The sequence below is a fragment of the Talpa occidentalis genome, unplaced genomic scaffold (genome assembly GCF_014898055.3).
Source record: "Talpa occidentalis isolate TD23 unplaced genomic scaffold, MPIMG_talOcc4v2.1 talOcc4.6, whole genome shotgun sequence".
NCBI lineage: Eukaryota > Metazoa > Chordata > Mammalia > Eulipotyphla > Talpidae > Talpa > Talpa occidentalis.
In genome coordinates this window covers 108,229,969-108,239,718 of record NW_023604972.1, presented here as the reverse complement: position 1 = coordinate 108,239,718, position 9,750 = coordinate 108,229,969, and positions in this window count along the sequence as shown.

Sequence of the window (9,750 nt, the reverse complement as noted above, 5' to 3'; positions counted from 1 at the left end):
AAAATAAAATTATGTTCTTCTGACATCTACATATTTTATTGACCTAGTCTATTGATTAATATTTTCAAGATTTGTGCCTGTCAACATTTACGTTACTGCACTGCATATTTATTTTCTCAAATAATGGACTTTAAGAAGGTTTCTTAACTGAGGTCTTAACAAAAAGTAACTGCATTCTTAATTATTTTTTACTTCTCTCACACCTTGTTGATGACTTTCACCAAATGAGTACACATGTGTGTATGTGAGATAATCTGTATAAATATTAGCTATAATTTAACTATTACTGTACCCCAGGGAAGATTTAAGATCGTTTAAGGAGGTTGTATTTTAAGTATATACTTAAGGTAGGTATGCATAATTTTCATATCTATTTCACCTTTTTCAACTTTTGTCATTGGACAGATATCCTAAAATGAGATTTAAAAAAATTTGCAAAATATACCAAAAAATCACATATATGTGCATGATGCCTCTCCCTTCAATAACAAATATAAAGGCAGCAAGCAAGTCAATGAGCTAAGACCCCATCCCATTCCCTAGGATCAAAAAGTTAGCAGGAACTCCCTAGGGGAGATGTGCTGTTTCTTCTCTGGTTTTAATGAAAGAATTATAAGAACATCATTAGCAAATCCCCTCCTGCGTGGATAGCTCCTTGACATATCTACAGAGTGCTTCAGGAAAAAGAGCAGCAGCATAATTAAGATTTAATCTCCCCCCTTCATCTTAGAAATACGTTTTTAAAAAGTAATTGACAATTGTGGACTTAGTTATAGATAACCAAAAACTAACAAATAAACTGGGATCTAACACATGGGATCACAAGTTCTAACCAGCACTAAGTTAGTGCTGAAAATGATTTGACACGTTTTCTTCAAAAATCTATTGTTTGACTTGGTAAATATTTAGCTAGTCAAGAGTGCTCAGTTTTCCCTGGTGGTGAGGATTTGATTTCATATTTGGGATTAAACTAATCTCTACAAGTAAAATTATAGCCAAAGTCCTCAGAGGCTGAGGTGCTGAATTATAATTATTATTATTTTTGTTTCATATTAGAGTCTAAACATTATGGCTGGATTGATTTCTACGTAGGAGGAATTTAAAGACCACAACCGGTAGAAAAGCGAATGTGCTAGAAAGTTAACCTGAATCCAATTTTGCTTAGAAAGACTGTGAGATGATTTGTTTACTTGATGTGGTTTGGGAGGAGGACCAATAGAAAACTTGGAGGATATTTTCCTGTATCAAATTACCACTGCTAAACCACCCCTTGCCATTAACACTAGTTTTCAGTTAACGTGCATTTACAAGTTGATTAAAGTCCTGCCTTATGCAACATTTCACCAGGAGTCAAATGTATTCTTATAGTATCCTACATTTTCTCCATATAGGACTTAACAACACATAATTTATTAGCACCCCCTATTAACTTCTAGTTACCCCCCTCTTTGTCCATGAGTCAGAAACAAGGTTTCAATCCAACTGTAGCCCAAAACTATCCAAGGACCTGGCACTTATGTCCCTGAAATTGTTGTTGAATAAAGCAATCATGAAAAGAATATAGAGGTAATTCCCAAAACCATTGTGCCCAGAATGTGCCTCAAAACTTTCTTAACATTTCCTTAAATAAAAGAAAGCTGTATCAACAGCACACACAGCACAAAGCATTTTCAGAACTGGAATTTCTCTTGACTGTATTCCTAAAAAAAAAAAAAAAAAAAAACAACTAGAATTTGAAAGATAGCCTTGGAGCGAGTCATGCTTTCCTTACCATGTTTGGTACTGAACAAGGCAACCGGGCAAATGAGTTTTTCTTTTTATGGTTTTTTGAGGTGTGCATAGAGGATTGTAATAAGGAAATTTATGAATATAGTCTTAATGACCAGCTTCCAGAACTCAAAAAGTTATCACTGGAATAAAATGTTGTGTTGAGTTACTTATGATGCTATCCTTGTATTTGAATTAACATTTATTTACAATGGAATGAAATACAGAAATACCTAGAAAAATACTGTGAAAACAAAAGGTGCCTCTGTCCACGGAAGCTTTTCTAAGTATTCAGAACAGAACATTCATTTAACAATAAAAATAACAATAACTCTTATTTACTGAAAGCTCATTCTGTATCAGTTCTTTTATATAGTTTATATTACTTGATCCTTAGAAGAGCACAATGAATTTGGAATTATCAATTTTATCCTTTTTAGAAATGACAAAACTAAAGCAGAAAGAGATAACAGCCCCAAGGTGAAACAAGATATGAGTCATGAGTGAGATTTAAACTTTAATCTGATTCCCAGACTTATGTTTATAATCACTATAGTATTGTGGACTTAATTCCAGATGATTAAACATCAGTTTTTAAGAAGATGATGAAATGTAATATAGTGATTATTTATTTTTATACAATAAAACCAAGGGTTTTTGAGGTGTGCATAAATTTACTTGTGTGCTATAGTGACCTCGAAAATTCCAAAAAGTTATGAGATAAATAAATGATAAACATAGTAATCTTTAGCACCATTTATGCAGTTTCTTGTACAAAATTAATTGCACACCTTTTTTCTTCCCCACAGCATTTAACTTTTCTTTTTTTTTTTAAATTCCATTTGCCAAGCGCTGGTTTGGAGCCTGGAATATTAAACTGTCATCTCACAACCAAAAAAGGACAAGAGTAAAATGAAAATGGATCTCATCCCAAATAACTAAAAGTTTTTTTGGCATTGTTTAATATTTGGAGGGAAATACGTGAGCTGTAATATAACAGAGCAGAAAGCCCCTCGCTGTCATGGTTTGACTACTGCTTTTAACCTCAGAATTAAACAGAACAGAACAGGACACATTTCTTACAGTGCACAATGAAGTAATATTCCGTCTCAGAGCACCATTTTTGGAGTCAAGTACATTATCTTTAAATCTCCTCTTTTTCTTTTCTAAACCTTAAGGACATCTTGCTGAGTTTTTACACAGCCCAGTTCTTAGTTTATTTAAAGAATATTTCCTTTGCATTGGTAAATTCCTAACTGCATGTTCTTTTGAAAATATAGATTGAAAACTTTTATAAGATCTATTTGGGAGAATAATGTTTTCAAAGATAAAATTTAGAGTAATGTTTCAAAATATGGTATTTAAAGAGTTAGAGCTAAATGTCAACTACATGGAACAAACTTTGCAACTTGCAGCAGATATTTTTTTATCTCCACCCTTTTTGCTGTTTTTTGTTTGTTTGTTTGTTTATTTGTTTGTTTTTGTTTTTAAGTTAAAAAAAAATAGATGTTTTTGTTTTTTTTTTTTAAAGAATTATTTATTTATTTATTTATACAAGCGGTGGGTACAGTCAGAAGCGCAGGAGGGTGGGAGAATTCACCAGAGCCAGAGCGGGGAGCAGAGCAGGCAGAAGGACCGAAGTACACTGCTGAGGGGAGCAGTGGGCAGCAGGAGAGGTCTGCGCGCCATGTGGGACCCTCCTCCAGTGGCCGGGGAGCAGCCAGGGATCGAACCGGCGCTGCAGAGGCTGCGGGCAGCTTTGCAACCCAGAGCTCAACCACTGCGCCACCGGGGAGGCCCAAAAAAAAAATAGATGTTGAGTAGGAAACTCTCCTGCCTTTCAAGCTGTGTTTCCTTACCTTTGTCCCCTCTTAGTTTGCATTTCAAGAGACATTTGCATGAAAACAATTACTGTGCATTTGAAGCTCTATCTGTTTAATTTCTGATAGATTGGGCTCCAAAACTGTAGAAATACATGATCCCAGGGCAGCTCCTCCTTTCTTCTGCACCATAGCCCCTGCTAAATCCTAATCATCCTTAAAAAATCAATTTACCTTCCTTATGGAAACTCTCCTGACACTTAATCTGGACAGATGCCTTGCCATGTTCTACCATAGCATCTTGTGATCCCATCCTCATGATACCTGTCACATTATTGCAACCAATTATTTAAATATTTATAAACCCCATGAAAATAAGGAACACAATTTTGTCTATATCCTCTACTTCCTATAGTGTCTCACAGTTAATAAGTGTGCAATAAACACTTATGATGTGAGTGAGTGAGTAAATATTTTCCAGTTCTCTGTGTGCAGTACTTTGTTAGACTTTGTTGGGGAATCCACTAAAGGTAAAGACATTGTCCAGTAGTTATTTGCATTTCTGGATAGGTCAATGAGTGATGCTTACCTGCAGTACAAATAGTGGAGGAGGTGTAGGGGTGCAGAAATGGAGGTAGGAATCTCTGAAGAACAAGCATCACAAACAAAGGCACAGAAGTAGGATACTGAGCAAGAACATAAGAAAAGGTCTGAGGTGGCTTCTAGACCGTATTAATCCTGGATCATTTCCATATTCCCTGCTATTCCCAGGTGTTAGGGGACTTCCAAGTATCATCCAAATATCACTTTTTTCATAATGCTTTGCATGACCCTTAGAAAGCTATGCCTTCAAGTCCCTTTAGAATTTTGTACTTTTCAAAAATGGAACTGACCTATATGAATAGTAGTCTTTTGGGTGCAAACCCTTGTATCTCTTCTACTCAACTGCAAAATCTCTTAGAGGAAGGTCTCTTTCTGACTCATGCCTGAATCTTGTGCCCACCATAGAAACTGAGGACATAGTAAGTGCATATTATTAGTATTAGTATTAATTTTATTCTTTGACTTTGGGACAATATCCTATCAATGGTGTATGATATGTGGTAAGTGAACAAGGCTCCTTTCTTTGTGTTTTGTCTACCGAATATCCAATTCTGGAGCTATTTGATTTTATTGTCCAGCATCTCTAGCCACTGGTAATTGATCACAAAGGCTTGAAAGCTTGTGTATGAAGTTTACATTCTGTGAGAAACAAAGTGTTATTTCCACTACTTTAAAATCAAGAGCAAAATAGTTAAATTTTGAGTTTGAAGATAGAGGTAAAAATCATTTGTTGGATGAGAATTTTAAAACTTTGATTATAGAAATAGATTAGTGTTCTTTCTTGTTTTGCCATTTCCACCAACTGGAGAGAACTCACATACTCCTGAAAGAAACTTGAAACATCTAAAAGCACCAGTTCCCATGAAAATAGTGCATCAAGATTGTGCCTTTGGCTTTATGCTAGCAAGTACATTGCATGTCTTCTATAAGATAAACAGTCAGGAGACTTCTGTTTCTCATAAGTGTGATCTTGGTTAAATCAGTTAATTTATATAGATCTTATTCCTATAACTTTTTAGGCAATGAGTTTCAATTAAGTGATTTTTAAGATCTCTTCTAATGTGACATTTCTAAGAATTTGTAACATTTTCAGAAAAACAAGGAGAGATGATTGACTTACAACTCCTCTTTCCATATTACACTTGCAGCCAGTCTTATTGCAATGGGACTTATTACAGGTGAGCTTTCCATAAGGGAAAAAGCAAGGAAATTCATAGCATTATTTCCCTTTAGGTGTCTGCTTTATTCTACTGGTAAGATTTTTCCAATGTCTGTCAGTTGCATATATAGATGGTGTATATATATATATATATATAGATATATAGGGGTGACAACCAAGAGGCTCAGATGAGCTCTTTCTTCTTTTAATAAATTCCATTGCAATTGTGTCATAATTTTATTTTATTTTATTTTTTAGATTTATTTTTATTTATTTATTTTTACAAGCACTGGGTACAGTCAGAAGTGCGGGAGGGTGAGAGAATTCACCAGAGCCAGAGTGGGGTGCAGAACAGGCAGAAGGACCGAAGTACACTGCTGAGGGGAGCAGCAGGCTGCAGGAGAGGTCTGCGCGCCGTGTGGGACCCGCCTCTGGTGGCCGGGGAGCAGCCGGGAAGCAGCCGGGGAGCATCTGGGGAGCATCCGGGGATCGAACCGGCGCGGCAGAGACTGCGGGCAGCTTCGCAACCCGGTGCTCAACCGCTGCGCCACCGGGGAGGCCCATAATTTTAAATACCCAATTTCATGAATAGTTATATCCTTTTTAATAGAAGGAAAATTAAAAGATGTATAATTTGTTTATATTTGAGAACACCACCTTTTATTTCTTCAGTTTTAAAGGTACTGAATGACATTAATTCACTTTGAGAAGTGGGAGGCAATAGAAAATGTTTTTGTTCTAAAATTTTTAAGACACCCTTTCTGAAAGATGAAAATGCCAAAGAAGTCCATGAAAATAGAAGTAAAAATACACTGAATGTTTTGCTAGAGAAAAGTATTTAAATACTGGAAGAGGATGACCGACAGAGAGAAGAATATGAAGTAAAGAGAGATAGTAGGAAGAACAAGTTTGTTGTTGGTTTTTTCTTGTAAAATTTGGAAAATAGATTGGTCTATTATTTTGTAAGTAGTTGATTTTATTGAGTTTTTAATATATCGTATTACATTTTGATGATTTTAAACTTTAGAGGTTTTGGAAATTTTCAAATTGAAATTCTATGAACTGGCACTGAATTTTTAAAATACATTTAATTTTATCTGTAATTTCTTTTTTTTTTAATAGAGGCTTTTTTAAATTAATTTATTTTATTTGTTTGTTTTGTTTATACAAGCACTGGGTACAGTCAGAAGCACGGGAGGGTGAGAGAATTCACCAGAGCCAGAGTGGGGAGCAGAGCAGGCAGAAGGACCGAAGTACACTGCTGTGGGGAGCAGCGGGCGGCAGGAGAGGTCTGCGCGCCATGTGGGACCCTCCTCTGGTGGCCGGGGAGCAGCTGGGGATCGAACCGGCGCTGCAGAGGCTGCGGGCAGCTTCGCATCCCAGCGCTCAACCACTGCGCCACCGGGGAGGCCCTTATCTGTAATTTCTTAAACTGAAATCATGCTAACATTTTTGTAAGACCAGAGATTAAATTTTTTTGAACACACTAGTTTAAATTCATATTTAAATCTTTTTTTCATAGAACTCTTATCTCAGGCATTTTAATTCTCCATTCCAACATTTTTTTTTAAATATTTATTTATTTATTCAAGAACTGGAGTACAGTCAGAGATGCAGGAGGGTAAGAGAATTCATCAGAGACAGAGCGGGGAGCAGAACAGGCAGATGGACCCAAGACAGTGCTGAGAGGAGCAGTGGGCGAGGCATGAGAGGCCCGTCTGCCTTTCCATGTGGGTTTCTCCCTGGTGAGCCGGGAATCGAACCGGCGTTGCAGAGGCTGCAGACGGTTTCACAGCGCAGCGCTCAACCCGCTGCACCGCCAGGGAGGCCCATTCCAACATGTTTTAAGAAAAAACAGTCACTTTTTCACTATATGATGTTTTTATGTAATATTAAACAAAAACTATTAAATTGATCACCAGTAAGAATTTAATAGATAATTTTCCAAAGATTTTTTTACATAAAAAATCTTGTTCTATAAATACTTAGTGTAAAGTTAGTAAAAGTGGTTATATAATTTGTTTTAAAAACAAATAAACAAACACTTCAACCTAAGAATGGCTTTTTCTCTTTAGCCCTCTATTTTGCGTCAATAAAATAATACTGCAATAAAAACAAAAGAACAACTTTGACATCAATCAACAATTTTGATTTTGAGTTAAGCCTGGCCCAATAGGGACATGTACATAAAGACCTGATTAATCTTAACTATTACTTCTGTATCCTGAGATGTCAAAAGTCACATTCTCGGGCCTCCCCGGTGGCGCATGGTTGAGCGCTGGGTTGCGAAGCTCCCCTAGGCCTCTGCAGCGCTGGTTCCATCCCCGGCTGCTCCCCAGCCACCAGAGGAGGGTCCCACATGGTGCGCAGACCTCTCCTGCTGTCCGCTGCTGCTCCCCTCAGCGGTGTACTTTGGTCCTTCTGCCTGCTCTGCTCCCACTCTGGCTCTGGTGAATTCTCTCACCCTCCCGTGCTTCTGACTGTACCCAGTGCATGTATAAATAAATAAATAAATCTTTAAAAAAAAAAAAAAAAGTCACATCCTCATATAATACAAAAAATTTTGACAAACCTTGGCATAAAAGAGGATTAGTGATACTCTAGCAAGAAGATACATATGCAGGAAAGCAAAGTAAGATCAAGTGGGACTGTTTAGATCTGAACTTAAGCTGCATTAAAGCTTCCAGAGAATTCCCTGTTGAGCAGAAATTGTTTTGGGGGCAGAAGACTTTAAGGCCTGAAAGACACAGGCCTCCAATCCTGTCTGCTAAGTTAAAAGAACTAATCACAGTTCGGAAAAGACATTTTTATTTTCAACCACAAAATTGTTCTTCATTCCTGCAAAACAACAAGAAAAGTGAAACTGGAAGCAAGCCAGGAGCTTTGCTGGTTTTTCTTTGGGTGTGAATTTGTTCACATAGCTCTAAGTTCAGAACATAATGTTATGTTCTGGAAAGGCCCTGGTGTATTGTTGGGAGATGTAATATCACACTGAGGAACAATCACTTTACAAAAGGAATTTTATATGCTAAAATGCAACCAAAACTATGTGTGTGTACCAGAAGCAGCAAACACATACACTACGTAGATACACACACTTACATGTGTATATTTGTGTGCATATGTAATACGTATGCAAATGCCTTCATTTTGGAGCTGATTAAAGAGATGAAAAGACATTTCTTCAAAGGCGCCAAAACTAGAATGTAAAATACGTTGCTTTCCATTATCAGTACATATTTTCTGATACTTGACTTGCCTTTAGAGTAGGAGAAAAGGGTGTGAATTGCTCCTTATGAAATTTTCTCCTACTGTGACTATTCAGATTAATCAATGGGTGGCACACCTTTATATTAGCAATAAAGTCTGCATTTCGGGACTCAAAGTATAACATCAATTATTTTTCAAAAGTAGTTGAAGCTGCTGACAGCTTCATAGCACTGTGCTCAACTGCCTGCGCCACCAGGAAGGCCCAAATTTGTCCATATTCTAGTAACATCTCCAAGAACTGTAGATAACATATATCTAGCAGCATACTTAGTGCATTTACCTGTGCAGTAATCTGCCATTTTGCACTTTCAGAGAGTTGAGGAGTGGAGAAAGCGGAGCAGAGGACAAAGCATGGAGCTTAATATACAGATCAAGTGATTGGATTCCTTTAGACCATCCTGATGCCATTTCATGCCTGTTGGTTTTTTCTTTTCAGTTGAGTTGCAAATTACTTTCGGGATGGACATTTTTTATGTCTTTCTTTCTTATTTATTTATTTTTTTAAATAGTATTCAGAATAAATATCTCTGTACATAGCAGGCATTCAAGTATACGCTTAATTATTATCATTTCAGTAGTGATATAATTATTATTACATTTCAGTCATCATGGAAGCTGTGAATTTTTTTTGGCTGTTTGGCTGGCCATTAAGAAAGCTTCAAGGATTTTTGGGTTTGTGACCTGCTATGTGGTTGTGGAAGAAACAGCTTGAACTTATGTTTCTGAACCATGGGATGGGTTGAACTCTCTTTTGGATCACCAACTCCAAAATTCAGCAAGTATCCCAGACAGTGCTGATAACAATCTGGTTTTCTTGACCCTTAACAAATAAGAAATGCAAGAATAAAATGGCATTTCATTTCATTTTTGAAAGCAGACTACTGGTTGGCTTTGACAATAGAACACTTCTTTGGCTGCAGGCATTTCCTCAGGCCAAGTCTTGGCTTTAGTCTAAAGTAACCTTTCTTTGACCTGAGTTAACTGAGGTTATTAATAGGGTGTGGAAAATGCACTGACCTGGAGCTATATAGGTTAGGTGAAGAGGAAAGAAAATGCAATTTCTTCAGGGGAGTGTGAAGAGGAGCTTGTGAAGAGCATATACAAGTGACATAGAGGAAATCTTCTCAATGG